The 27,843-nt window shown below is 39.8% G+C and overlaps 2 long non-coding RNA genes across 3 annotated transcripts; one reads left to right on the top strand and one right to left on the bottom strand.

The window, feature by feature from the left end:
- Positions 1–3,095: 3,095 nt before the first annotated feature.
- LOC146678886 (uncharacterized) lies at positions 3,096–5,578 on the bottom strand. Its single transcript, XR_014912478.1, has 4 exons — positions 5,334–5,578; positions 4,262–4,410; positions 3,398–3,560; positions 3,096–3,320 (listed from the first exon to the last, which is right to left on the bottom strand). It is a non-coding gene; the product is annotated as an uncharacterized LOC146678886 (long non-coding RNA).
- A 3,976-nt stretch (positions 5,579–9,554) lies between these two features.
- Positions 9,555–21,847, top strand: LOC146678885 (uncharacterized). 2 transcript variants are annotated; one of them, XR_014911520.1, is made up of 4 exons: positions 9,555–9,773; positions 9,968–12,827; positions 15,107–15,180; positions 21,156–21,847. It is a non-coding gene; the product is annotated as an uncharacterized LOC146678885 (long non-coding RNA). The 2 variants fall into 2 exon arrangements; XR_014911519.1 differs by lacking the exon at positions 21,156–21,847 and adding an exon at positions 18,283–21,128.
- The last annotated feature ends 5,996 nt before the right edge of the window (positions 21,848–27,843 follow it).

The following is a 27,843-nucleotide window of genomic DNA, read 5'->3' as shown; positions in this document are numbered from 1 at the left end:
TAACTGCAATTGATTTACATGGGACAAACAGACCAAGCACTATGGCTCGTAATACAATTACACCTTACCTGTTTGGACTATATTTTTATATTTCATTTTTACTTGCTGCCAGGAACGTTTGGGGCCTGTTGGGTTGCACCTGCGCTCACATCACATCACGAAATAAAATGTATAAAATATAAAATAAAATAACATATAATAAAATAACGTGTTAAATGGGTGGAAATCCCTAGATCAATGTTTAAATTAACACTCACGCATTGACTCTGTCAGCTATGTTTTGCCATGCATGCTCCCTTTGTTTTGCAGCTGAGGCTGTTACTTTTTTCCGCAAAATTTGCATGTTATCGGCATATGCTGCCATCAGAATTTCGGCCTCAAGCGCTGTAAAATACATTGACCGCGCCTTCTTTCCCTCCGTCTCCATGGTGACTCGCTTAATCTGTGCTCCACTAATCAGGGCTTTATGTATCCTCGTGCGCGCGCTTCACTTGGGGTTAAAGCAACTCCGCGTTGATTGAACTAATTGTTATCAGCCTTTCTGAAACCGAATATTCCGAGTTGGACAGTTCGGGGTTACTCAACCCTGAGTATCGTTTTTCACTCTGAGTTTTCTAAACCGGCTTCCTGAAATAGGGCCCCGGTGTTCATTCTGCGTCTGTCTGCCATCCTTCTCTGTGCATTTTGCCCCTCCTCCCGTGAGTGTTTGGTTTCTGGTTCGTTCTTTAGTTTTCCCCAGTTTAGATTTGTTAACTCCCTGCTCTGCTCGTCCTGTTTTTGTCACTTTGTCACTTCTGTAAATAAACACTCACTCGCACCCTAGCCAGTGCCTGCATTTTGGATCCTTTTCTCAATACACCACACGACTGCTCCTCAGCCGTGACACTAACATTGTGTGGATGCTGTGTCACGCCCTGGGTTAGAGATCTGATTGTTTCTTGCTACAATCACCCTCTTTTACATCTTCTGCTCAATCTCCGCTACACAGATCACGCGAGAGTGAGATCATCTTCACCCCAGTATGTAGGAGACTCACATGCCCACTAGAGGGCATCATGTGTGTCACACTTTACCTAGGCGTGAAGTAATTATGCATGCTTGGGTTGCAGTACCAGCAGTGGGTGCTATCAAACACAAATATATATGGGTGTCTGTTGGACTTGGGGATGATTCTTTGATTTGGATCTGGACTTTGGGATGATTAAGTAATTCACAAAAATGCAATCACAAAACAGTGTACAAGATGCATTGTATGTTGGTGTGCTATCTGATAGTGTTGTATTATAACTAACAAGCTTAAATAAATGCATCAAGTGACAAATAAGTGACTATTTGCAAACTGGAATAACTTAGATCCAACTCTATGAGCTCAGCTTATGTCTCATCATTTTTCCTGCTGCTGCTTCACTCTCCAGTGGTTGTCTCAAATTAAGAACCATGAAGCTCACAGAGCTAAGTTGTGCTGGGTCGTTTTCACAGCTATAGTGTCATCTAACTGTGACTTCACTGCCTTTAACAGCTGCTGGTATTTAAATCATTCTTAACCTGTTAGTTAATACAGGTCACCAGTTTGCTTCCTGTCGCTCGCTTTAGTTATTTTTTTTCTTGACAGATTACATTTGCGTTCTTGGGGAAAAACACAACTCAGTGTGCATAAGCAGACTGAACAGATAGGTAAGCTAAATTAAAGGCAAAGCCAAACTCGTCAAGTGGGCGAAACAAATGTTACCCAAACAGCAGAAAGCACCACCAATCACCCAGAGGAGGCTGGCATACCCATCGTAACTCACAGGGCTATATTTTTGAGCAGTTTCGTTTCGTTTTTATTTTATTTTACACAAAACTAGCAAACAAGGAAGAGTCAGTGGTTTAGCTTAAAAAAAATGTTGCTTGCCATAGAGAAGAAGATTTTTCCATGTATACTTCTTTGTCTGTGTGAACATTCTTCTAAAAATCATTTGATTCTTTCCCCAGAGCCTCACCGAGATCACCGTGTAAAAAAGTCAGATGTTAGTTGCCTTTTCCAACTTCATCATATCATTTTTCATTTATCTTTTGCATTTGTTTTTTTTTTTTTATTAGCAAAATCAACATACAAACAAAATGCACCATATATTACACATTCAGAGAATAGACATTCCTTACATATTAGCAACTTTCATACATAGGAAAAAGAAGATATAAAGATGGGGTCATATAATTTAACAGATTACTAACTCACTAAATCAAAATCTTCCAAAAAGGAAACAAAAAAGCAGCCTTTTTCTTTTTAACTAAAGTCAAAGATTTAACCAACAGGTTTAGGTCGTTTCTCCAGTAAGCTACACTCAGAAAAATAAAGGTGCCAACTGGAACCAAAAGTGGTTCTTTAGACTGATGCCATAGAAGAACCTTTTTTGGTGCCACAAAGAACCTTTCAAACAATGGTTCTTTGAAGAACCATTTCTTTCAGTGGTTCATTGAAGAACCTTTAAAGGTGCCCCAAAGAACCATCAAGAAATGGTTCTTTGGGGCACCTTTAATGGTTTTTCAAAGAACCTTTTTTAAAATGGTTCTTTAAAGAACCATTTTTAAAAAGGTCCTTCAAATGGTTCTTTAAAAGAACCATTTTAAAGAACCTTTTTTGAGTGGTTCTTTAAAAAACCATTTTAAATCTTTCAAAATAAAATGCATCATAAATTGAATTTGAGTAGGGTAAAATAAATACGAGCACAGCAAAGACATATTAATGGTTTGTCATTTTGTAGTTACCAAAAGACAAAAAGGCATTTTAACCCTCAGCACAACATCACTACTAATACATGTCACATATTAGTGTTTTAAACAGTAATAATTAAATATATTTGCTATACTATAAATAAATATATATATATAAATACTATAGCTACAGATAACACAACAAATAATACATGTATTGTTTAATTAATAAAACATCAGAAAGTGATAAAACACATTAGAAATAGCAATAGCTTCATAACAGACCAATAAATCAACACATTTTCATCAGATGTTTGCATGTTCAGTAAAATCATTTCAACAACAAGTTTATGATTAAAATGATCAATGAACTTCAGCCTTACGCTATGTAATGTACGTTTCATGTTGTACTCATGGTCCTTTGTTAGTCCAGTTTAGGATAATGTCTCTGACGTATGTATCATATCAAATATATGTCATATCAAAACAAGCCCACACCTGCAGTTGTTTCAGTTTTTCACTGGTGTTTCCTGTCAGCTGGTCAACCTCACATCCATATCAGCCAACCAAACGACAAGTTCCTCCCTTTGTGCTTCAAATCCCTCCCACTCTGAGACAAGGAGCTGAAAGAGAGAGAAAAGAGTCAATTATAAAGAAGAGAGAAAAGTGAAACCCTCCTCAGAAGGTCTGACTCGCATACCTGCAGTTGACCTGTGATGGACCAGTTTGATGTTCACGTCATCCCTCGTCGATGCCAACAGCCGAGTCTGCAGGGTGCCCTGAAAGAGCTGAGTTAATGTTTGACTCCTCCTGGTCAGGCTCTCCAGCTGGATGAGCCGAGGTCTCCCCTCTCGCCGCTGCCTCTGAACACAGAAACACAAATTGCATCTGAAGCAGAAGGAGCAGATTTTTTTTGCTATTCTTTACTAAATCCAGGCTTGATCACGTGGAGGTATTTGGAAAACTTTTTTGGCCAGCGGACGACTGTTGTCTTGCAGAAAGTCAAATCAAACATATGCGATACACAATCAATTCACAAGAACACATTATAAAAAATAAGTCCAGTTCTTGCCTGATTTCAAGTGAAATCTGCAACAAATCAGGGTGACAGAAGTAAAACGAGTGCACAAAGCCTCACTTTGTACAAGCCTGCTATTACAGTTCTCCTCTATGCAGACGACTTTCCTGTTTTCAAGGCACAACTTGGATCTGCTGTACGAATCTTATGGATACACACTAAATGAAACAATAGTGTGCATGACTCCAGATTCTGATCCCTCATCCTAATATGGTCCCAACATAGCAACAACAATAAAGCAAATGTTGAGGCTTCAAAATACAAAGTCCATAAACCAATGGCTGACGTGGGTTTTATCATAAGGGTGATAAATATACAGATTTCAGTCTGTCTTAGAGATTTGATGTTCATTTACCTGCAGATGCACTATACGTACCTGCTCCATGGTTTTTCACAACATTTTGCACATCACTATTTAATACAGGAAGTAGGTGAACTAAAACAAGTCATCTTTCTTTGTGAGAGGACCATATTAATGAAACAAACCTCAATGACATCATAGGGATCCCTAAAGATGCTCCTGCTGCTTCTCTTCCTCCTCATCCTAAACTTCCTTCTCCTTGTCCTCAACTTCCATCCAATTGTAATTCAATCTAATTGTGTTTCTCCCCCTCCTCTTCCTCATTTTCTTGGAGCTGTGAACACAATGTGAATCTGGATTAATTTGTGCAAACAAGAAAAATCTACAGCCTTTTGGTCAGAGGTGCTCTTGTGATTTAAGCCGGGTAGAGTAGATTTATGTGTTGATGCTACCTGCTTCAGCTCTGGCTGCTGAGTGATATTTACACCCTGGCTGGATTACAAACTTTAACCATGTGCTGAACTTTGGCCCGGCGTTGATACCTCTTGTTAGTATAACGACCTCTTCTTAGCTTGTATGTATGATGGTGGATAAATGAAATATACAAAAAAATTATTAATTAAAAAAATAAATATTACAAAAGAACATCTATCTTGGAAACATCAAATGACCGGAGCATAACTTGTCAACTAGTCCGAAACTAAGTTATGCAGGAACAGTCAAAGACACACCGTCTCATGTCACGTTTCTATTCATTTCTATATAATTCGATTAGACAATAAAGAGTTATCTAATCTAATTATTCATTCAAAACACTTATGCATAGCTGTATTTTATACAGCTCTTACAGAATTAAAAGTACAGGTTCACGTGAGTATTTAATGTACGGCTCAGATCTACAGAATTTCAGAGTTTCTAGAGCAGACACAGAGCTCACGCCACAACAGGCTTCAGGCGCCATGTTAGTGACTTTAACAATATATTAAATTTTAATTTCGGTTTAGCTGACATTAGGTTATGTACGCAGCACGCAATTGAACCACATATTTTAGAAGCCAAAGGTTCAAATTAGCTGGGAGAACCTTCACTTAATTATAACAGTGGTTTTGTTAGGAAAACAGTTGGATACTAAATTGCGCTGACCTCAACGGCTAACGTATCTAGCTAATCGCTACTGTTAGCACAACATTAACAGCAAGCTACAATGACGAGTAACAAAAATAAAACAGTAATAAGGTTTTAATGAAAATGTTTTACCTTTTCTAACAGTCCCAGAATCCAGAGCTTCAAAGTCCAGCAGGTACTGAAGACTGTTATCCGTTTCGCTGTCACCGTCCGTGAGTTTTTTTTTCCCGAAAGGTCAAGGCCCGCCGCTCGCACACTCTGTCTGCGCATGCGCATCCCAACGACTGACCCCCTCCGTCCGCTCCCGGGAGGTTATAGTATGACGTGTTCTGACGTCACTCTCTCTCTCCCTGTCATTTATTTGGCTCGAAACACATATTAACAAATTGCTCAGTGATGAACAACTACTCAGATCATTTACCTAAGCAGTGCGCTTTGTCAAAACGAAGTGTGTTCATTACACTGACATTCTGTTCTGCAATTGTTATTTACTTGTATTTTATAATTTGACTTTACATACTGCTGGGTGGTTTGTAAAGTTTACAATAACTAGTATTATCATTATGCTATATTTTCAAAAATATATAATAATCTCAAAAGTAATGCCTTGGAGTAGAAAATAGTAATGCTTTATTAAAATTTAAAACTAAAGTACAGTATTTGAATGTGTGTATTGTGTCTACTGTTTGTTAACTCACCATATTCATAATGTGTTTGTGGGGTTAGGGGTGTGTGTGTGTGTGTGTGGGGGGGGGGGGGGGGGGGGGGTTAGGGTCTTTAGGCTTTGGCCCCCACCCCTGCCACCAGTATATTTTTAAGCAAATATTTCTAACTTTTATTTGAATATTCAGTTTCCTACCATCTTCTCTTAAAGGGTAATTGCCAGGTATCCCACCCTTCCCCTTCGCACACACATGCACACAAAGAAAACACACAGTATAATTCACAGCCTCGTTATAGTGAGTAAATATGTATGCCATTTACACCATCAAACTTAGATTGCTAAGGATGAAGAACCTTTTGTTCTTTAAAGAACCATGAAGACATCTGAAGAACCATTTAAGAACCATAATTTTTCTGAGTGTAGTGTCATCCGCAGGTTGACTAATTATTAAAAAATTATCCATAATCTCAATACCGGCAACGCTGCTGTTCTTAATTAGAATTGCGAGCATCTCCACAACCATTATGAATAACAACGGAGAGCTTCCACACCCTTGCCTAATTCCTCTTTTGACGCTAAATCTTTTACCAGTGCCATAGCCTAACGACACAGAGCTATTTATATCATTATACAGTATATCTATTATCTTCCTAAATTTATCCCCAAATCCAAATCGAGTTAGTGTTTCTAAAATAAAAGGATGTTCTACTGAATCGAAAGCTTTATAAAAGTCCAAGAAAAGAATAAAACTGTCATCACTAATTAGATCATTGTAGTCCAGTAAGTCTAAAACCAATCTGATATTATTATGAATGTTCCTGTCTTTCAAAAACCCTGATTGTGTCTCACTAATTATACTTGTTTAAGCTTTGTTGCAATTGAGCTAGAGTATATTTTATAATCTGTATTTAATAAAGTTATGGGCCTTAAGTTATCCAATTGTCGTTTATCTTTATTTGGTTTAGGAATTAATGTAATTAATCCTTGTTTCATGCTAGACATCAATTCTCCCTTTTCAATACTTGCCAGTATAGCTTTGAATAAAATTTCCCTTAAGTCTTCCCAAAAAAATTGGAAGAAATTAACTGTAAGCCCATCTGGACCAGGGGATTTATTAAGCGCCATTTTCTTAACAGATGCATCTAACTCTTCAATTCTAAAGTCAGATTCACAAAATTCCTTAAATGATTCATCAATTTTAGGGGTCAGATTATCTATTTGATCAAAAAAGACATCACAATCTGCTTGGGAGAACTGTGAGGAGTATAAATTGGAATAGAATGTATAAATTTCATTCTCCAAAATTTTAGGGTCGTCACATTCAATGCCATCAATTAACAGGGAAGATATAAAATTTCTTTTCTGTCTGCTCTTTTCTAAATTAAAAAAAATATGAGGAATTTCTTTCCCCCTCCTCAATCCACTTGGCCCGTGAACGCACAAAAGCTCCTTCTGCTTTATTTAGGATCTTTTGCATTTGTAGTGAAGCATATTTTGGGTAGGCTTTTACGTGATGTCCGCAAATGCAGCGCGGACACCTTCCCACTCGACTCTATTAGAGATTGACAGGCCACGTGACTTTCGCGCATTGCATTGTAGGTACGAGTGGCAACAAAATCAAAACACTGCATCAAACGCTAGCGGTAATCATTAATTCTGCGGTTTTAATCCCTACTTGCATTTTATTTGCCCCAAAAACACTTATGTACAAAACGACGGTGAACACGGCAGGTACCTACAAAGACAGACTTGACGAAAAAAAAAAAAAAAATTGTACGAGGAAAAAGATCAAAGCAGTGAAAGGGTTAGACCCATGCGAGCATACAGTGTGGAGTTAGGACATTACTGTGCTGCCCGACTTTTATGACGCACATATTTATTATTATATGGTCCTAAGTTTTAGTGCATACACTCACAAAATGTTTAGTAACTTCAGATCCCTTCAACAAGCCCAGGTCCAGTTTACTTTGGTGATTTGGACTATTCCATTTCACAGCGGTTGTTAATTTTTTTCCTCTATCTCCTGTACAGGCCAACACAATCTATTTGTCGTTTCAAGTTGTAGTATTACACAACATTTTCAGATCTAATAGAAATAAAATTAGTGTTTCGTAATTCATTCAATTTATTGTCTTTATTTATAACTGGCATTATTGTTTCATTCTATTATAGAATCTTACAAGAAAGAGGCAAAATTATATTCCATCATGCTTTATTAGCTGCGTCGGTGAAAAACAAATCAACCAAAAAAAAAAAAAAAACACGTTGCAAAACAACATAGTGGAAAACAGTTATTCATCACTTGACTGCTTCAATACAACTCTTGGGCACATATATGCGGGATTTTTCGTAGCTGTTTTGATATCGCTCTCTCTCTGTTAACCCATCAAATCTCGATGTGGTAGCAGCTTTAAACTCGGTATGACCCAGGTTGATAGAGGGTGCCCAGTCTGGATCGCATTCCAGCATTTTGTAGGCTGGTTTTCCTACGAAACACAACAAACATTAGCCCGCAAAGCCACAGTGAACAAAGCAGCATAGCGCAATGAATTCAATTCATATTTGTAACCTACATCAACAATTATGTTATGATAAATTACGTAATAACTACAGCAGAAGACTTACCTTTGTGGAAATGCTTGGAGCAGACTAACATGTGAGCTGGAGTGTTCTGAAACGTTATATTTGGTCTGCAATCCAGGCCATCCGTCGGCTCTTTATTACTTCGGAAACATGGCTTGAACAATTTCTCTTCCACGACGTAATCCGAAAAAGCGATCTCTTTACCTGTCGGCTTCCCGTGGCTGTCATGCGACCGGCTATTGCAGTTAATAATACAACAGCTTCTTGCCATTATTTGTGTTTCTTTTTATCGCTGTGTGACTGTTTTCATGTGAAAGCCTGCGTGTGCTAGTACCGCTTGCCACTCGTTCCCAGAATCCTTTTCGGTTTTACCCCGGAAATGACATCACATTTTCAATCTCTAATAGAGGCCTTATAAGAAACAGCTGCACTTCACTACCACACGGAGGCATTTGGCGTTCCTTTCCCATCCAAGGTGGCCGAGAGCATTAGGTGGCTAAGCACTGCAGAGCAGTCTTATTTCTTCAAGGAAGCTGCACATTTTAGTATTGCCCTTTAGAGAGTGTTAAGTGGGACTATTGCACGTTTTTTATAATGTGGCATGCGGTAGGGTGGACCTTGACGACTGCTTCCCTCTGTTTTGTTACAGGATCGTGCCACACTGCTGCTGCCTTGTTGTACCCTTATTGTTATTTTATGGTCTTGACTGGCTCCTTGTTTTATGGTCTTTTTTCACTCCGATATATTTTAATCATGCTTTGTATAAAGAATTGTATCTTAGTTTGTATTCGTTCTTGTTTTGTTTATATCTATTTTACTGACTTGTTTAATGTTTTTTATGTTTTGTGTTTTTTACTACCGTTGTATATAGTATATTATCTTACTTTTTTTTCCATTGGTTGTACTTATTTGTATTTTTGTATTTCCTTCTGTACCTGAGCTAAGGTAACGCAAAAGAATTCCCTGTCGTGGGATCAATAAAGTCTTATCTTAGGTACAGCCACTTGTTGTGGGGCTAGGCACGTGAGATGGAGTCCCCCCTGATGCATGAGGTTGTACACACTGGGAAATGGGTAGATTGCACCATTTAGATTGCAGTGAGTGTAAATGACCCAGATTATTTGTTTATTTGATATTTTTCAAACAGTTAAATCCCTGAACGAATTATACCTTATAATATAGATTAGACTCTTATTTTGAAATTCGGAACGGGCAACTTCCGGGAAGGAAGATCATACTGCTACTGCTTGCCGCAGAAAAGGTTAATGAGAAGGTTATCGTTTTCCATCCATCTTTAAATTAGCATCTAGCTGGAAGGCGAACAGGTATGTTTGTGTGTTGTACTTGTTGTTTGCATTTCGGACAATTTGTAAATGTATTACTTGATTGTTAATAAGTTTATGAGTGATCTAGCAGGCTGATGCTAGCACCTCCTGTGCCTTTTCTGTGAATTAATTAGCACAACGGAAACGTGGTTATATCAAGTGAATGTTTATTTTGTTTTATGTCATGATTATAGCTCTTACGATGTGTCTATGGTAACTTGTGAATAAATGGGTTGGAATACCCCACCATGGTCCATCCGTAACGATCATTGAGTGCATCGTCTGAATAAAGTCCGGCTGGAATGCTACAGTGAGAGTGACAGTGAGGTTTGCAATGAAACTACATGGGTGAGTAATTGGTGGCACCTTCGGTCACTGCTCTCTGTAGGTTGCCTCCTCACGTGGCCAGTCTCCACCATTTTGTTTAGTTATTTTACCAAGCTGTTATTTTAACTGGGGTAGCACTGTGGCAGCCAGCCTTGTCTTTTTAATTAATGTTTGTTAATTAATGGTCCTGCATTGTCAGCCCTGCTACCTTAAGAGGTTCTCTGATTTTATAGCTCTATGCTTTTAGTAGTTCTTCCTAATAAATTTTGATTTGGAAAATTGACCTGCCTCACCTCTGCTTGCTAATAACGAGCCTGTGGGGCTTTTGTAACTAGTATAACATTTGCATTGGCTATAGAAATCTCTTCTGGGGTGTTTCAAGTGGCGTTGTCAACATCCTTTAGTCACCTTTACTGGTTATCCTCCTTCGCGCCACCACACATTCAAGACTTTCTTCAAAATGTAGCTGGCACACTCACAAACCTGCGTTTGAAACGTTGGCTAATAGAGCAGTATAGTATTGCAACATGGCATTTGGGTCTTCTAACTAAAAGAGGAACATAAACAGTTTCATCATTGCCAGACCTGGCCCACATCTGGTTGACATACACCCTGCCATGACACCAGTCAGTCAGAAGCGCCAGCTTGATGCCGGATCTACGGAATACCTGTTTTCTATGAGCCTGGGCCACATACACCAAACCACAATCGAGCCAGATATGGCATGCCATCACATAAACGGTGCCATCTACGCCAGGCCTGGCCCATATCTGGATGACACCACTTACCATGTCAGAAGTCAGCCAGCAGTGCCGGCTTGACACCAGATCAGGTCCAGACTTGGCTGCTACAGATTCCACTACAGATTACAGAATACATGCCCCAAAATGTATTTTGTAACGTATTCCGTTACGTTACTCAATGAGAGTAACGTATTCTGAATACTTTGGATTACTTAATATATTATCATGCTTTTTACAACTACATGAATGTACTATTGCTGTGTGATTTATTACTATTACTGAAGGTTATTCGCCATACATACACCAACTAGATTTTATAAATCTTAATATAAAATGAGTAACAGTAGGTTGACATTAGGTAAGGCTGCACTTTTTGCAGCGATCTGGTATAGGAAACTATTCCACGGGTATATAAAACAGGTCCGCGGCTCCGAACCGTAAAGGCGTAAAACCGTAATGTGTAATGCGTCGGGCACATAGCTGAAAACTAGCTTTACTTTACTTTGTTGTCTGGGTCAACTTTGCTAGCGAGAGACAGAGAGAGGCGTTGAAAGACTGCTCCAACGGAACTTATTGTTTTGGAGGAAAACACGAACACAGTTTACAGTCGAGTCTTAATAGCGTACTTACAACTGGGCTGGTCAGGCACTCTTTTTTTTGGCTGCAGTGGTGTTAGTGGAAAATGATTCTATGTTTCTTTACCTTCTTTTAAAGGTACAAAGATGCCTTTTGTCTGCCCTTTGCCTATGGTTAGATTAGTTTAGAATTATCCTTTTAGACTTTCCCAGCGAAGACATATTGTTTTGGGACATATTGTTTTAGATTGTTTTATCTCTCTCCCAGCTCTCTGCTGACGAGGCTAGCACCACATATGGAGTTGTTTATTTTATCTGTTTATTATTTTCTTATCCTGTTCTCACTGTCTCTGTGATTTGTGCCTATAAAAATGCCAAGCCTCTGTTCATGGGTGTGAGTTGTTCTTAACAGCTTACCCGTGTACACGTTAAAGCATAAAAAGTAACTTTGTCTCATTGTGTCTTTATTTCTCCTGGGTCTTTTGCAGAGTTTTCCCCCAACAAGTGGTTATAATTATATTTACATGCTTCCAGCTCCCGTTTCTGGTGGGTGACAACACCTACTTTTCCACTCTCCTTTTACTCCCTCCCTCGCTCACAGACACATAACGGGTATGGCAGTCCATTCTCCCTGCAGCATGGCTACACTGCCCATGAGGCTACATGCTTTAGGGCCATGCCTGTAACACTCTGCCTGTTGCCTTCATATTAAATAATTTTTTTTTTAATTTAAAAAAATAATAAATTTTCTTGACATGGGCCGCTAGATTGAGACACAGGCATTAGAGCCTCTTAATACGCGTTTTGTTTGGGTTTCCACCAGCGTGGAATTACCCCCCAAAATAGAGAGAGCATAGCCTAATATATGAAACAGGAAAAGACCGCCTTATAATCCATTTATTTCAACAAAGTAACTGTATTCTGAATACCACCCTTTTAAACGATAACTGTAACGGAATACAGTTACTTATATTTTGTATTTTAAATATGTATCGGCGGTACATGTAATCCGTTACTCCCCAACACTGCTTATAAATACAGTAAGCTAACTTTATTAAAGATCTTTTTTAAAGTTCCCTTGGTGACAGAACAGTGACCTATGCCTGGTGCACTCTTAGCGCAATCTGCTGTTGATTCTGTGTTTGACATCCCACTGTGATCACATAGTAAAGTAATAAACACTAGATGGCAACAGAATACAACCAAAATGAGCTGCACTTCCATTATTATCAATACAGTGATTACTGAGCTTTTAACTGAGTGTGAGAGACCGTGCTTTATTTTCAACTGCAATTTTAATTTAATTTTATTCTTCCTCACCGTGGTTTTGACTTCACTGCTGAGATCCATTGTTGCAGACGCTACAAGGTGCGCCTGGGAGCCTGCTGTGTAAAGCTGCACAACTGATAGTGAGCATGGCAACATTTGAACTTTACTGACTTCACTAACATTTGAAAATCACTGACTGATTACTGGAAGAGGCAATAATTGGTTTTAACTTTGTGTTTTTTCTTTGCTGTCCCTATGCCTTGTTTGCTAATGTTTGCTTTGCTACTGCAGTTTACAGTTGTGCTGTATATGTCTGTACCCCCCCCCCCCCCAACCCCGTTTTAAATCAATAAAATGTTGATCACAAAAAAAAAGAGCTAGTGCCAGCCAAGGCTCAGTTTTTTTGCCGTGGATGAGGCTTGTAAATATTGGCCATACCTGGAGAAAGCTGCCAGTGTGCTTCCTGGGCCCTATTTCAGGAAGCCGGTTTAGAAAACTCAGAGTGAAAAACGATACTCAGGGTTGAGTAACCCCGAACTGTCCAACTCGGAATATTCGGTTTCAGAAAGGCTGATAACAAGTAGTTCAATCAACGCGGAGTTGCTTTAACCCCAAGTTAAGCGCGCGCACGAGGATACATAAAGCCCTGATTAGTGGAGCACAGATTAAGCGAGTCACCATGGAGACGGAGGGAAAGAAGGCGCGGTCAATGTATTTTACAGCGCTTGAGGTCGAAATTCTGATGGCAGCATATGCCGATAACATGCAAATTTTGCAGAAAAAAAGTAACACAACCTCAGCTGCAAAAAAAAGGGAGCATGCATGGCAAAACATAGCTGACAGAGTCAATGCGTGAGTGTTAATTTAAACATTGATCTAGGGATTTCCACCCATTTAACACGTTATTTTATTATATGTTTTTTTTTTTATTTTATACATTTTATTTTGTGATGTGATGTGAGCGCAGGTGCAACCCAACAGGCCCCAAACGTTCCTGGCAGCAAGTAAAAATGAAATATAAAAATATAGTCCAAACAGGTAAGGTGTAATTGTATTACGAGCCATAGTGCTTGGTCTGTTTGTCCCATGTAAATCAATTGCGGTTAGAGGCTACATTAATTTTCTTTCTGTAAGCACTTATTGAAATTATCTGAGCACATTACAAGTACATATTTGCTTACTCTGTATGCTCAAATGTGACCCGTTATAGCCAACAGAAAAAAAGCGGAGGCCCGAAAAACAGGTGGGGGTCCTCCACCACCACCCCTCACAGAGCCTGGCCACTTGGCTTCCACATTTGTGATAATGTTGGCAGCATCACATATGATCTTCACAGTGCAGAGAACGCAAATTAGCATCCATTACTATAATGAAATAATTTGTTAGTTTGAAATGCTACAGGGAGCTATGTACCTGCACATTAATGCTGTGGAAAGACTTCCTGTTCACATAGTCTCCTTCATTTACTGAAGGAGCAATGATTGGAATGTGAGTGCCATCTGTACAGCCAATCACGCCTGGGAACCGTGAAAATAAATGTAAAATTTAAGTAGTAGTTCAAGTATCACCACATCATGAATTAAGTTTTGTTCATCCTGCTACCTGCAATTTTGTGGAATCCCTCTTTGATGAATCTTGTGGGTCTATGACCGGGGAACACCACAAACGAGTGCAGGAGACGTTTCAGTGCAACTGTAACATTCCTGACTGCCCGACAAACGGTAGCCTTGGAAACGTGCTCAGCGTCATCAATATTATACAGAAAGCTCCCGTTTGCAAAAAACCGAAGTGCAATACAAATAATATGTACAGAACTGAGAGCATGTCCGCGATGTGTCACATGAGCAATATTAGGCCTGAGGATGTTATTCAAATAAATTATAGATTGTGCTGAAAAACGGTAACGTTCACACAGAAAATCATCAGGAAATGATAAAATGTCCAAACGCGCTCTAATCACTCTCTCCCGGCGGAGAGCTCTGCGGAGAATTTGGGCTTCAACATCTACTGGCTCTTCAAGGAAGGGGCACGCCATGTCTGACACTTCCTACAGTCAGGTTTCCGACACAGAGGCGGAGAACGTCAGGGTTAGTTGAAGTAAACCTGCTAGGGGGCAGGTTAGCTTCACGGAGTGTATCGTCATAGTGACTCACTCAGGATTAATCTAAACTCGCTTTGTGAAACTGAAAACCCAGAGTTTTCGTTAACTCAGGGTATACTTACTCAGAGTTTGCACTAAACCGGCTTCCTGAAATAGGGCCCTGCTCTTCAAGAGATGATAACAATGAAACCATTCCTGTGTGTATAAGTACACTGTCAATATCAAAGTGAAGTTAATGTGTAAATTGACTATTCAGCATTTACCATCCCTACCGCTTTTGAGTTATCATGTTGACTTTTTTCTCTTCCCTCTCTACAGAAAGGAAAGGTGTGCCTGGGGAGAAAGGTGATGCAGGCTCCAATGTCCAGGGTCCCCCAGGGGTCAAGGGATTAGTAAGTACCTTTGCAGAAGTAACACAATAAAGTACAAACACATTCTATGTTACCAACCCTGAAATGATGTGTGCTAATAATGAATAATTATAAACTCTGGTCTTAAAAAGAGATTAACTAAACCAGCTAAATGACTGAATCACTGGGATTGTGTTCAACTGAGTCATGCACAACGGCAAGCTTCTCATTTTAAGGAATTGGGTAACTTCAACATAATTGTGTGATCTTGTGATCATTACCAGCCTTGAGTGAAGAAAACATGAAGGCAGCAGTAATAAGGTGACTGACATCTGTAGGAAATGACTGCTTCATTTGGAAGTCAGCAAAAGACTGACAGTAGAGCTCAGAAGAGATAAGATAACTCTTTATTGTCATTGCACAGTCATACATAGTACAGTAGTACAATGAAATTGGAAAACTGTCCTACGTCGGCACTACATATAACACAACACGACCCGAAACGACACATCACAACACAACACAAACAACACAGTATAATAACTTAGTAATAAAAAAAGAAGTGTATTTGTGTTGCACACTGTTATTATTGCACATTAATTGTTATTGCACCTTGTTATAAATATAAATATTATTATTGTTACTGTTTTTACCGTTGTTACCTCCCCCCCCCCCCCAAAAAAGTCCAGGTAGGTAGCCAGTCAGGTCAGCTATTTGCATTGATTAGGGCTATTGCCCTGTTGTAAAAGCTGTCCTTGAGTCTATTTGTTCGGGACCTCAGCAGCCTGAACCTCCTGCCAGACGGCAGCAGCTTAAACACCCGGTGTCCTGGGTGTGTGCAGTCCCGTAGGATGCTGCGTGCCCTCTTGAGACAGCGAGTGCTGTACAGGTCCTTCAGGGAGGGAAGAGGATGTCCAATGATTTTTTGGGCCATGTTGATGACCCTCTGGAGTGCCTTTCTGTGTGCTGTGGTGCAGCTGGAGAACCATACACCGATGCAATATGTCAGCACACTTTCAATAGAGCAGCGGTAGAAGACAGTCAGCAGCTCCTTCTTCAGGTCCATTTTTCTGAGGATTCTCAGAAAGTGGAGACGCTGTTGGGCCTTCTTTAAAACCGCAGAGATATTAGAGCTCCATTGGAGGTCTGTGTCTATGTGCACACCCAGAAACTTGAAACCGGAGACCCTTTCCACACACTCGCCATTGATGCTGACAGGCTGCAGCTCAGACTTCCTCCTTCTGAAGTCAACTACCAGTTCTTTTGTCTTGGTGGTATTGAGGTCCAGGTTGTTATCTACACACCAATCTGACAGCCTCTGAACTTCAGCTCTGTATGCTGTCTCATCTCCCCCAGAGATGAGCCCCACCACGGTGGTATCATCTGCAAAGAGCTTTGAACAGGTTTGCTGCATCAAAAAGGAAAATAATAAGGTGAGATTGGCTCTCTCTTCTCTTATTCAAATCTTCACTCATGTTTTAAATCAGCTAAGAAATTATTCACTTAAGAACAATTAGGGAGCTTTCTCACACAAAACTACTACCAGTTGATGGCGCTTAATAAGAGATGTTTTCCCAGTGGGATCAGTAAAGTCTTGCCTTAAACAATGTATTCGCACTGCAACCTTAATTGCCATGTTTCTGTATTCAGTGCCAAATAGTTTAGAAGTATATATTATTTTCTGTCTAGTTCATTTGGCATTGTAACCTTAACTTCCTCAAAGATAATGAAATTGCATAATCAATGGTGGAGAAGCTTCTTTTTCTTCCATGGTATAACATGATGCTGTGAGAATGTTTGTTTCCACATGTATGATAATTCTTATATTGTTTATTGTGCTTACTGTATCTGGATATCCAAGTTTATTTTAAACTGTACAGATATTCATGTTTACATTAAAGATTTTCCAAAGCTTTGACAAGAATTTGTTGCTGTGTAAAAAGAAAATGACAGTGTTGGATATTATTTCTTTTGGTGTATGGTTTCTTTGTTTGTGTTTTTTGTTTTTTTCTTGCTAAAAGCAAAAGCAGTGTAACTGAATCTGATACACTTACTTACATTACCTGCATTAAGGCTTTGGAAAACCTCTCCAGATGTGCAGCAGACTTGAGCGCCACAGAGACAAGCTGTCCTAAGATTTTTAAGTAGCCCAAAAACACATTGAGAACAAAGAGCTTCTGGTCATCAGAGGTCCTCATCAGTCTGGGTAGGGAGGTGGCCAAAGAGTGGAGATTCTCAGATAAGTGATCAGTGAAGGTCTGAGTGCCACTGCTGCCACTGTGTCTCTGATTCCTCTGGGATACCTCTCTGAGAGTGACTTCACACCTAGAGGAGAAAACAGCACTATCAGTAATCTTGTATCCATTAATTATGATTCATTTGTTTCTTTTCTTTATAAAAATATCAATCAAATCAAACCTCTCTGACTCCAGATACCACATCATTAATTGCCCCCACCAGTGCTTCTAGTAGAGATCCTACACACTCAGTCAGTGACCGACCACATCTGGCCAGCAGCTGATCGGCCAACTCCACCATTGCCGGCCTAACCCTACAGTGCTGGTGCACTGAAGTGCGCGACATTATCATCTTGAACAGCACAGACAGCTTCTCTGCCGTGTTCTTCACCCACTCCGGTGTCCGAAGGACTATCAGCTGTCCGATCCTCCCCAGGTCTGCAGAGGGAGTCTGATACGACTCATTGGACTGAAGCTGGACATCCTCCATGATAATCCTCCATGCTGTCAGGTGGACAAAACCTGACAGCAGGTGATCACATAAACCGATCACTGCGGTGCATTTGTCCTATCATATTGACACATTTTCCTTCAGTTCTAGAAAGAGTGGTAACTCGTAATATAGCAGAACACACAGTCGGGGCTCTTATTACAGTGAAATCGCAACTTTTAGATTTGTTTCTGTTGTGTTCCTCAGATTTACCAACATTCGCAAAGCTATGCTTCCTCTTTGTCCTTCCGTTGTCACTCAAATATCTGGAAATTGTTTCTCTTGCTTGAAATAGGTGGCATATAAAGTGTGACTTTCAAAATGATCTTTTTTCCATATCTTATGCATCTTGCATGTGTTTTTTTTGTTTGGTTTTGTTATTGTTGTTGTTTTTTTGTTTTTTTCTCTCCCCCGCAGGGGGTGAAGCTGCCCGTTCCTGCCCTGGCTCATACCTAGGGTCAGCATGGATGAAGAATCCCTTGAGGCAGCCATCACTGCCTATGGTGCACAGTTGCAACAGGTGGAGACAGCCCTGTCTCTTGACCTGGACCCCACCCAGCACTCAGACTTGCTCAAACTGAAAGAAGATCTCTGTCAGCTTATAGACCTCAGGCCAGACCCTGAGGCCAGCCTGGTGTTTGAAAAAGAGGTGACCACTGATGCAAACGGCGGTCTTGATGCTGAGTGTGCTGCTTTCTACTCTGAACTCGGGGAGTCTTATGTAATAGCTCAGATTTCAAAGAGAGGACTAAGGGCGGGGGGGGGGGGGGGATTCCTTCGATTATGAATAAGGACAAGAAGAGGTCGAGGAAGGAGAAGATGCACTTAGTGGTACCAAAATAAGAGCGCTCTATCAGATGACATGGGGAACATTGGAGTATCATAGTGTCATTGTAGTGGGGGCAGAACCACCAGATGCGCACCCCTTAGGATGAAGAGGACAACGCTACTTTCATTTCATTGTTCACTCAGAAAACTAAACTGTTACTCTACGATTGCATAAAACTGCTTGATACACCATGCCAAAGTTTTCAGCCACAGCTTATGATCCAACATCTGTGTTCTCAAATGTATTTCCTCACATTGAAGCTAATTGAAGCGTGAGAAATACCAACAGCTCAGAAGAGGTCGAGAACATGTGGAGGGTGAAGGTAACAGTGGTCGCAGCTTGGGAGTCAATGCACTAGGTGCAGTGGCTGAATGTTGAGAAGTCAAGAATATTAAAAGGCACAATTATGTAAATGTTTTTAAAACTGCAAGTATTTTCCATGCTGTTGGAAAAAAATGGGCTAAAAATAAATTGTTTTTTTGTATGACACAGTATTTGTAATTAAATTACCTGTTACAGTTTCAAGAATAATGTCATGGTCCTGGGTCAGTTTGACCCAGCGTTTTGTGTTTCCTTGAAGTTCATTTTTGTGCCTTGTGTTTATTCTGATTTTGTATTAGTTTAGGGTTGAACCTGAAGTTTAGTGTTTTATCAGCCCTACCCGTGTCTGTCCTTGGTTCTCTGTTCGTGTCCCCGTGTTGTGTTGTTATTCAGTCTGTGTGTTTCCTGCTCTACTTTGAAGGCTTGTGTTCTGGATTTCCTGTTCTATTCTGAAGGTCTGTGTCTGTTGTCATTGTGTTCAGCTTGTGTCCTCCAGTCATCATGTGTATTCAGATCAGCTGTTCTTCCCTCCTGTGTGCGATTACCCGATTACCTTGTGTGTGTGTATATATAGTGGGTGTCGGTCTGTGTCGGCTCGTCTGCGTTCTATGGTGTGTCGTTCCTGTCTCTGCCCCACACCCCTTTTGTATGCTCTCAGGTTTGTCATTTAGTTCTCCCAGTTTAGGTTTCTTCAGTTGTTTTGTCATGCCTCACTGCCTGTTTTTGCCACTCCACCACTTGTAAATAAATGTCACTCGAATCATCAGTCTCTGCCGCATTTTGGGTCCTCCTTTTCCTCCAACACCGCACGGCTCACCCCGCCAGCCGTGACAAATAAAACATTATATTAACAAAAGGGACATACTCCTGTCTAAGAAAAAGTCACTATTGATCAATATTTACATGTTTAACTATTTCTGGTCTATATGTAAATGTCCCTAACAGGGTGGAACACATTCAGAGGCAATGGTTAAGAAAACTACCTGTATACTATTTTATCGAGCCCTATGCTTGACCATAATGGATTTCATATAGTTAAACGTGTCAGTATTGAAAAGAAATTATACAAAATATAAAACATAAATCTTTTTTTTTTTTCTTCAAAAGTTATGAAGCTAAAATGTTGCCGCAAAAAGGGACTCACACAGCTACAGTGTCATCTGACTGTGGCTTCACTGCCTTTAATAGCTGCTGGTAGTTAAATCATCCTTACAACCTGTTAGTTGTGTTCACCAGTTTTCTTCCTGTTGCTCGCCTTTCTTTCGTTTTCTTCCTTGATACGTCAAGGAAAAAAGACACGACTTAGCGTGCATTAGCAGTCGCCTTGATGTAATAAAGCAGAGGGTGCAGGAAGTGAAATCAGACAGCCTCCACTAAATCTGATGGAATCAAAGTTCAGGCACTCAACTGATTTATTTAGTCGATTTCATGATGACACTGTAAATTTAAAAAAATGAAAAACAAACACAAATGTTTCATTCCAGTCTTGAAAGGACCCATCCTCCCTCTGGCCCCTGGGCAGTCTTGTTGGACCTATGCCTATGATGGTAGAGTTGTGATATTGGCAGGTCTGTTGACTTTCACAATCAGCATTTTTTTCCCTTTTCTTTCCTGGCTTCAAAGAAGCCAGTCTTTATTAGTGTCATGTGATTGTTCTTCTGAAAAAAAAAATCATCCCTACAAGTGTTGCCTTCTTCAAACAGAGACATTATCAAATGATGGAGGTTAAATAATCGATTAATCAATTAAAGCTTTAAAAAATAAATTAAAAACAAACATTTTAATTCAAGTGAACTATTTGATGGCTGTGCGCACTCTGAGAGCTCTCAAACCCTAATTCTGATCCAATTAAACATTAAGGCTTACAGCAGATTGCAATCAGATATAAAAAAAAAACATCGTACTGGTAGAACTCTGGGTTAACTAATAAAGCAAAACGATAGGCTTCGTATAATTATCTCACTTCATTGTTAAGGACACATGTTTCAATCAAAGAATAGCCCTGAACAGATAGGTATATTACATTAAAGGAAAAGTCACACTCAAGTGGGACAAACAAATGTTACCCGAACAGCAGAGGGCATACCCAGCAGGTACAACATCACTCACAGGGCAGTTTCGCTTCCCTTTTATTTTACAGAAAACAAAGAAGAGTCAGTGGGGTTCTGCTTAAAAAAAATTTGCTTGCCATGGAGGAGAGGATTTTTCCATGTACGCTTCTGTGTCTATGTAAGTATTCATCTAATAATATTTCAACTCTTTCCTCAGAACCTCACCGACATCACTGTAAAAAAGGAAACTGGCCTAAAAACCCTGCTTAGAAGTGATCCGTCTTACTGGTGGGCTTTAAAGTACTTGTTCAATAGTCAAAAACCAACAAAGTAGAAATAAGACGCCTTTAAACCAATTTTGCCAGACTTCTTGTTATCATTTTTCGTTTATCTTTTGGATTCAAGCCTTGCTTTAAAATTTAGCTAGCACACAGAAGAGGGTTTCAACAGACTGTTATGAGCATCATGATTCAGCAGAGGAGATTTTAATGGGGGTTTTTTCCCCCAAAATCAAAAATAAATAAAGTTTATTCTGAAACTAAAAAACAATAGTTATTTTAGAGCATCGCAACTTTTCAAGCTTGGTTTATAAACTGCAGATGATTATTGTATTTAGTAGGTGGGTGTGAGGGTGGAGTAGTAGGTTTTCAACTTTGATTTTCTGCTGCTGAACCATTATTAGCGAAGAATCCATGAAGACAAATGATTCAATATCAGAATGTTGTGTTTTTATACATACAGGATAGCTGAGAGTGCTTTATATTGATCTGTCTGATTTGTTTGTATGTCCATCACAGTGCTGTCAGGTGTCGGTGCCGTTACTGTTACCATCCCCCAAAGTCAGTATGAGTATGCCAGAGGGGACAACATCACACTGCCCTGCTCCTTTATAACGACAGCTTCGATAACCTCCCAGACACAAGTCGTCATCACTTGGTCTTCTTTGACTCAGCAAACTACCACTGAAGAGGTTGGCATCTACCTATCTTTATGACTCTCTCTAAATAAATATTAAAGTCCTGAGATGCAAACATGTCCTTGTGTTTTTTACTCTTCTTCCTGTCATTTTCTAACAGACAGTGATCGCCACCTACTATCACAGCGCTATCCCAGCTACTGATATAGACACTGACTATGAAGGTCGGTTGTCCCTGGATGTAGATGTCACTCAGGGAAAGGCTAACCTGAAGCTTTCCTCCATCTCACTAGCTGACAATAAAAATTTTGAGTGTCGTGTGCAGATCCCAGGTGACAAGAAGGGCAAACAAACTGCCATCACAAACTTGGTGGTTCTAGGTACAGAGGGGCAAAAAAGTATTTAGTCAGCCACCGATTGTGCAAGTTCCCCCACTTAAAATGATGACAGAGGTCAGTAATTTGCACCAGAGGTACACTTCAACTGTGAGAGACAGAATGTGAAAAAAAAATCCATGAATTCACATGGTAGGATTTGTAAAGAATTTATTCGTAAATCAGGGTGGAAAATAAGTATTTGGTCACCTCAAACATGGAAAATCTCTGGCTCTCACAGACCTGTAACGTCTTCTGTAAGACGCTTTTCTGTCCCCCACTCGTTACCTATATGAATGGCACCTGTTTGAACTCATCATCTGTATAAAAGACACCTGTCCACAGCCTCAAACAGTCAGACTCCAAACTCCGCCATGGCCAAGACCAAAGAGCTTTCGAAGGACACCAGGAAAAGTATTGTAGACCTGCACCAGACTGGGAAGAGTGAATCTACAATAGGCAAGCAGCTTGGTGTGAAAAAATCAACTGTGGGAGCAATCATCAGAAAATGGAAGACATACAAGACCACTGATAATCTCCCTCGATCTGGGGCTCCACGCAAGATCTCATCCCGTGGGGTCAAAATGATCATGAGAACGGTGAGCAAAGATCCCAGAACCACACGGGGGGACCTGGTGAATGACCTGCAGAGAGCTGGGACCAAAGTAACAAAGGTCACCATCAGTAACACACTACAACGGCAGGGAATCAAATCCCGCAGTGCCAGACGTGTTCCGCTGCTGAAGCCAGTGCATGTCCAGGCCCGTCTGAAGTTTGCCAGAGAGCACATGGATGATACAGCAGAGGATTGGGAGAATGTCATGTGGTCAGATGAAACCAAAGTAGAACTTTTTGGTATAAACTCAACTCGTCGTGTTTGGAGGAAGAAGAATACTGAGTTGCATCCCAAGAACACCATACCTACTGTGAAGCATGGGGGTGGAAACATCATGCTATGGGGCTGTTTTTCTGCCAAGGGGACAGGACGACTGATCCGTGTTAAGGACAGAATGAATGGGGCCATGTATCGTGAGATTTTGAGCCAAAACCTCCTTCCATCAGTGAGAACTTTGAAGATGAAACGAGGCTGGGTCTTCCAACATGACAATGATCCAAAACACACCGCCCGGGCAACAAAGGAGTGGCTCCGTAAGAAGCATTTGAAAGTCCTGGAGTGGCCTAGCCAGTCTCCAGACCTCAACCCCATAGAAAATCTGTGGCGGGAGTTGAAAGTCCGTGTTGCTCGGCGACAGCCCCAAAACATCACTGCTCTCGAGAAGATCTGCATGGAGGAATGGGCCAAAATACCAGCTACTGTGTGTGCAAACCTGGTAAAGACCTATAGTAAACGTTTGACCTCTGTTATTGCCAACAAAGGTTATGTTACAAAGTATTGAGTTGTATTTTTGTTATTGACCAAATACTTATTTTCCACCCTGATTTACGAATAAATTCTTTACAAATCCTACCATGTGGATTCATGGATTTTTTTTTTTCACATTCTGTCTCTCACAGTTGAAGTGTACCTCTGGTGCAAATTACTGACCTCTGTCATCATTTTAGGTGGGGGAACTTGCACAATCGGTGGCTGACTAAATACTTTTTTGCCCCACTGTATGCATTTCAAATCGGTGTGTTTGCATGCTGATGAGAAGCTGGTCTACTTGCTGATGCTGAGCTAGCTTTTTTTTTTTTTACATTTATTCTTTTACTTACTTGTTTACTGCTTTAATACCACAGTGTGGGACTAATATGGCTTTAAAATGTAAAATCAAGTGATTGAGATCTCCTGTGTGACATTTTTACTCCGGAGTGTGATTTTTCTTGTTATAGTACTTTGCACTGTAAGAAGTGACAGTCTTATGTAGTCTGTGGTGTGTTGGCTGTGTGTATTTTAGCACATATCTAACCACTTGTTTTCCTGTTAGCGGCACCCACCTTCTATATGCAGGTCTTCACATCTGCAGCTGTGTAACTGCTGGATAGACATGTTGCAGCAGCCAATGGCTATTGAAGTCCCTGATAGTGTCTCCTCTTTTTCCTCCTGTCTGTCCAGAGCTCCTGGGTTTCTAATTATGCTTTTCTAACATACATTTGCACATTATCTGTAAGTCCATGTAAATTTGTGCAATCGCATTGATTTAAGAATCTCATTATGGTCAGCACTAAGGCATCAAAATCCTGCTTTGCAGTTATGCTTAATCTGTATGTTACTGTTACTGTATGTTTTTTAGTTTTGTTTTCGTTTTTTTGTTGTTTTTTTGGGGTTGGGGGGGGGGGGGGGGTTGTACTATATTTTATAAATATTTTGCTCTTTTACATTTTTTTTAATGCACTATACTGCTGAGTGACTGTCTTCATTGCAGTGTTGACCCTAACTTGCATATGACAAATAAAAGTGAAACTGAAACTGAACTGAAATACATTTCTAATCACACATGAATACAAACACATGGCTGTATCTTATATAAAACTATATACAGACTCATAAAAGATAAGCATGCACTTCAGCATCTACTGATCACTTATAAATACAGTAAGCTAACTTTCCCTTGGTGACAGAGCAGTGACCTATGCCTGGTGCACTCGTAGCACAATCTGCTGGTGATCCTGTGTTTGACATGAAGACATCCCACTGTGAGCACATGGAGTGATGTGCTTAACAAATAAAATGCACAACAATGTTGCAGTAAAATATAAAAAAAAAAAAAAAAATACAACAAGTCAAGAAACAAGTATTAAAACAGCAACAAAAACTAAGGTTGTTAAAACCAAAATATTTAGTTTGATGTGTGCTAAAAGGCACACCATAAAAATGTGTCTTTAGTAACAATTTAAAATGTTCGAGCATTTGTGCAGATCTAATATTAAGAGGCAGGCTATTCCAGAATCTGGGACTTGCCACAGAGAAGGTTCTGTCGCCATGAGATTTAAGTTTAGTCTGTGGAATAGATAAGGTTAGTTTTAACCAGAACCTCGTGGTTCTATCTGGAGCGTAAATAAAAAGGAGCTCAGACTGTTTAGTGATTTAAAAACAAAATGAAATTTTTTAAATTGGATCCTGTAAGAAACAGGCAGCCAGTGTAGACAGGCCAAAACTGGGATAATATGCTCCTTCTGTTTTGTACCAGCTAGCAGATGAACAGTTGCATTTTGGACCAACTGGAGACGATAGATAGAAGCCTGGTTCAAACCAAAAATATAGAGAATTGCAGTAGTCCAGTCTGCAAGTAATAAAAAGATGAATAACATGTTCAAAGACATTAGCTGGAAGGTATGGCTTAACCTTGGCTAGCTGTCTCACATGAAAAAAGCTGGATTGGATTACTACGTTCAGCTGCCTACACAGTTTAAGGAACCTTCGAGGTACGCACTGAGGTTTTTTTACATTTGACTTACAGTAGGAAGATAAGGGGCCCAGAGCACTGTCACTGTGTTTATTAACATTGTTGCCAAAAATGACAACTTCTGTTTTGTTTTTAATTCATTTAAAAAATTGTAAAGCCATCCAATGTTTAAAGTCATCAAGGCAACGTAATAACAGCTGAAGTGGGTCTGTCCCTGCTTTTAAAGTCAGATAGATCTGCAAGTCATCTGCAAAACAGTGAAATGAAAGGTTGTACCATGAAAAAACAGAGCCCAGAGGCAACATATACAGCGCAAACAGGGCAGGACCATGATTAAGAGGGGCTATTTTGGAGCTGTGGAAGTCCATGTTGTCATAAAAAGTCCTTCCAGATAAGTAGGGCCGAAACCCCTGGAGAGCAGACCCTTTTAGCCTAGCATACTCCAGCCATGATAGCAGCATATCATGGTCGACCATGTCAGAGGCTGCTGTCAGGTCCAACAACAAGAGGGCAGCAGAGCTGCCAGAATCCAGAGTTAAGAGAAAATAATTAAAAACCCTTAAAAGTGCTGTCTCAGTGCTGTGTAGTGATTTAAAACCGGACTGAAGCTTTTCAGAGATCAAGGTGTGTGGTATCGCAAGAAATTAGTTGGTTATATAAATATATGAGTATGCATAATAGTTATTATTCATAGATACCTACATCCTAAGTTCCCGTTATTCATCTGAAAGAAACAGATAGAATGAGTGTGTCGCTACAATGGTAATGCCAGGAGAGGCAGTATAAGTTCTGTGTTACATTTATGTTGTAAGAAAGTGGGAGAAGAGCGTGTCCTGTAGGAGGCAGTAAAAATGGACACTGATGTTCTGAACATGTACTGACAAGACGGTTCAGTAAACAAGTTGCAACCATACTCCATTGTAAGGCTCAGTTATTTTATTTTTATTTTTTGAAGATGCAAGAAGGTGATTAATCAATCTTGATTAAGATCAAGGTGCCTGCAACTGTAAATAGATCACTTTCTCCAGAACTTTTGAGAGAAAGGGGGGTTTCGAAACTGGCCTGTAATTAGCCAGAACAGTTGGGTCCAGGCTGTGTTTTTAAGAAGAGAAATATAGCCTACTTAAAACATGACAGGACACACCTGTACCAAGGGAGGCGTTAATGAATTTCTTGTTTTTAATTCATTTTAATTAATCTGTTAATTAATTAAAGGATTTAAAAGTACAATATAAACCAGCTGAGTAGTTTATCTCCCTATGTAGTGCTAACAATAATTAAAATATATCAGCGATAACAAAGTTGGGGAGTTTGAAGGGTGAAAGGGGGTTGATTAAGGAATCATGGGCGAGAGAAACACACATGGAGCGCTGTAGTAGGATGAATACATTAATGAATAAAACAATACCTTTGATTTCTAAACACTAGATGGCAACGTAGAACCTCCCAAAAAGCTGTGTTCATCAGCTGATAACCAAAATAACCTGCACTTCCGTTGTTATCATTAAAGTGATTACTGAGCTTTTAACTAAGGGTGGGAAAGGGTGACATATTTTCAACAGCAACTTTAATTTTATTTTACTCACCGTGGTTAAGACTTCACTGCCGCCATCCATTGTTGCAGACGCTGGAAGGTACAACTGGGAGCCCGTGTAAAGCTGCACAGCTGATAGTGAATATGGCAACATTTGAACTTCAGAATAAAATTACAATCGGTCAGTGGTGAAAATCTTCCCTCAGTAACATCTGAGAAGCCATGGAGGTGATCTGCTTTTTTATCTCAACACGTTTTACTTCAAAATCTCACAATATAAAACTGTTACAGGATATTAGATATTAAAAATATTGAGTGATTACAATACAACACCAGAATAATATATTTTGGAAAAAGGTGGTTACTACTGAATATTTTGAATATTTATTATTATTTTTACATAACCTAAATACTGAGTGGAGTTTGGAACTTCGTCTGCAGTCGGTGAATAAATGTATAATGAACTGAAAATCTTGTCTAAAGTTATCATTTATTTAATGTAATGTAAATTTGTATTTATATAGTCATATAGAATGCTCTCCATGACACCCTGAGTAAACTAAAATAAATACACTACCGAAAAATGTTGTCTTATCTGGGTTTTTA

Source organism: Rhamphochromis longiceps, linkage group LG1, assembly GCF_057381845.1.
Source record: "Rhamphochromis longiceps isolate RC_006_pf linkage group LG1, R_longiceps_female_GT1.1, whole genome shotgun sequence".
NCBI classification, from domain to species: Eukaryota; Metazoa; Chordata; class Actinopteri; order Cichliformes; family Cichlidae; genus Rhamphochromis; species Rhamphochromis longiceps.
This window is presented reverse-complemented; position numbering and strand designations above follow the sequence as displayed.